Source organism: Apium graveolens, chromosome 6 (assembly GCF_009905375.1).
Source record: "Apium graveolens cultivar Ventura chromosome 6, ASM990537v1, whole genome shotgun sequence".
Lineage (NCBI taxonomy): Eukaryota > Viridiplantae > Streptophyta > Magnoliopsida > Apiales > Apiaceae > Apium > Apium graveolens.
In genome coordinates, this window is record NC_133652.1 from 282952968 (window position 1) to 282955453 (window position 2486).

The 2486-nt window shown below is 31.6% G+C and overlaps 1 long non-coding RNA gene across 1 annotated transcript; it reads left to right on the forward strand.

The window, feature by feature from the left end:
- The first annotated feature begins 426 nt into the window (after positions 1-426).
- LOC141666516 (uncharacterized) lies at positions 427-1680 on the forward strand. Its single transcript, XR_012552265.1, has 3 exons — positions 427-548; positions 1302-1349; positions 1548-1680. It is a non-coding gene; the product is annotated as an uncharacterized LOC141666516 (long non-coding RNA).
- The last annotated feature ends 806 nt before the right edge of the window (positions 1681-2486 follow it).

Consider the following 2486-nt stretch of genomic DNA (forward strand, 5'->3'; position numbering starts at 1 on the left):
ACTAATTAAAACCTCTAATAATTTTATATTTTTACAAACTAATTAGTAGTTTTATTCTAATAATAATAGTATGCAGAATTAAAAAGATTAAAAATATTTGAATAAAGAAAAAGAAAACATTGAAAATTTAAATGGGGTGGGCTGGATGAAAAATATATAATTTAGATGAAATTAAATTAATAAGCCAAAAAATATATTTGTGTATGTATTTTAGCTATGCAGTGTTCCTTGATTGCTACTGCGTTGTGTTTCAAACTTATATAGTTTCTTTTTTGGGATGTAGGTGGCCCCCATGTTGCCACCAGAAGCCTTTAGTGTCATTCGGAAATCTTTTGATGCGGGGAAGGTTGGTACTTAAGCAAGTCATGCTATGATTTTTCTATACATGCCTAGATACACACACAAATGTTTTGTTTATAATCAGATTACAGTTTGATAACCAGAAGTTGAATTACGATGCAGTTGTTCTTGCGGTGGGCAATTCAGCACGTGACATATACCAAATCCTTCTTACCAATGAAGTGGACTTGGTTCCAAAAGATTTTTCAGTAAGTTCTGTTGCTTTGGTTAATCTGTACTGATTGGTTCTATCTACTTATTTTGTGCTCCAATTATGTGTGCTTTCAACAAAAACAGAATAAGGTGAGTAGTTTGAGTGACTAAGCTTTACTTAAGAGTAAGACAACTCATAATCGGGTGTTTCATGAATCCATAGTCTGGTTAATCCAGTACTGGCACTGCTACATGACTGCAGTAGCAGGGGTAAATTGGTTCAAATTTCTCTTATAATGCGAACTTTGTTCCATGAGGTTTTGGAGAGACATTGTTTGCTTAACCTAGAAAGATTGGCTTTTGTTTACTTCATTTCTGCACTGATGTAACAGTAAGGAAACAATGTGTGAAGAGAGTCATCCCACCTCAGTTAATATGTTTTGTTGTCTAATTGAATATATATTATTGTTTTTCTGAGAGAGAACTTTTATAAGATAAGGTTGGAGAATAAATAAAATCCTAGGTCTTAATAGAAAATATTACTACATTCTGGATTGTGAATAAATGTACTTATTAGACTTACTATTAGGTTCACAAGCCTCAGGTGATGAATGAATTGTGTGTGGTTTTTAGTTGATGATAGTACAAGTTTGTTTCTCGAGAACCTCTCAGTTACTTTACACGGTCTTGTGCATTTATATTGTCTTGCACCTTAAATTAAACAATTATATTTATTTAAGGTAATATAAATAGTTTCTTGATGTTAACTTTGTGATTACAGTTCTCTCATTTCAATTTGTGATGAGTAGGTTGGTCTGCGGGTTGAGCATCCTCAGGAACTAATAAACAGCATTCAGGTTTGTAAATTATGTATATATTTTTCAGGAAAATTTTTCTTTTTGTAGAGATATAGGTGCCTGTGTTTCTGATTATATTGGGATAAGCATTTATCTCTTCTTAAATACAAACAATATGAATTTGTCTGTAAATGAGTGTATATGCGTGTCGTGGGCATCAGACAGATTTTGGGTTAAACTCTGTGACTTAATGTGCAGTACTCTGAATTGTCTGACGAGGTTCGCAAAGGGCGTGGAAAAGTACCGGTTGCTGGTTACAAAATTGTTGATTATGTTGATGAAAATAATAGCTCAAGAGCAGTTAAGCGTAGTTATTCATTCTGCATGTGTCCTGGCGGGCAGGTAAAATTTTCTTTTCTGGTAGCCCAGAATTATTACTTAACAATATTCAAAGCCTGCAATTACATTATGTTGCATTTACATTATTATTAACTGCAATAGTCAAAGTTGAGAGGAAGTCTGAGTTTATAATTAAGTTCTTTACTTTGTATGTTATGTATAGTTTAACTGTATATCTACTAGAAACAATTGAAAAAGAAAGTATACTTTCTATATATATTAAGATGTTGAATTAGTGAATTGACATTAGAAGAAGCTGTAGGATATTACTGAAAATTTCGTTTCTAAGTTATTTGAATGGTTATTTGCAGGTTGTTCTCACCGGTACTAAGCCATCGGAACTCTGTGTTTTATTTGGATTTAACCCTAATTTCTTTGCCTTTTATACTTTAGGTTTGGTGTGGTGATTTGGTCCTACAGGCTCAGTTTCTTAGAGAGGTTCAAGGGACATGTTCACTATTAAAGTAAGAGACGGAGATTGAAGCTCCAGAGGATGAGAAAGTGTTCAAATACACAACACTTTTATGGATTGTAGTACATATGGACAATACTTGATTATGTACTTTTACCGAAAACTTGTTGATGTTATAATGTAGTTTTTATAGAGTTTGATTCATTTTTTGTACTAATTCAAAAGTTCATATTTATTAATGTAAACTGAGTGTTATTATAATTATTTTTAGAATATTTTCATTTATATTTTGGTTTTAATTTTTGTCTATCTATTATTAAGTTTGTGAAAAATAAAGGGAAAACCAATTAAATTGAATATATATATTTTAAATATTTATGTGGGGC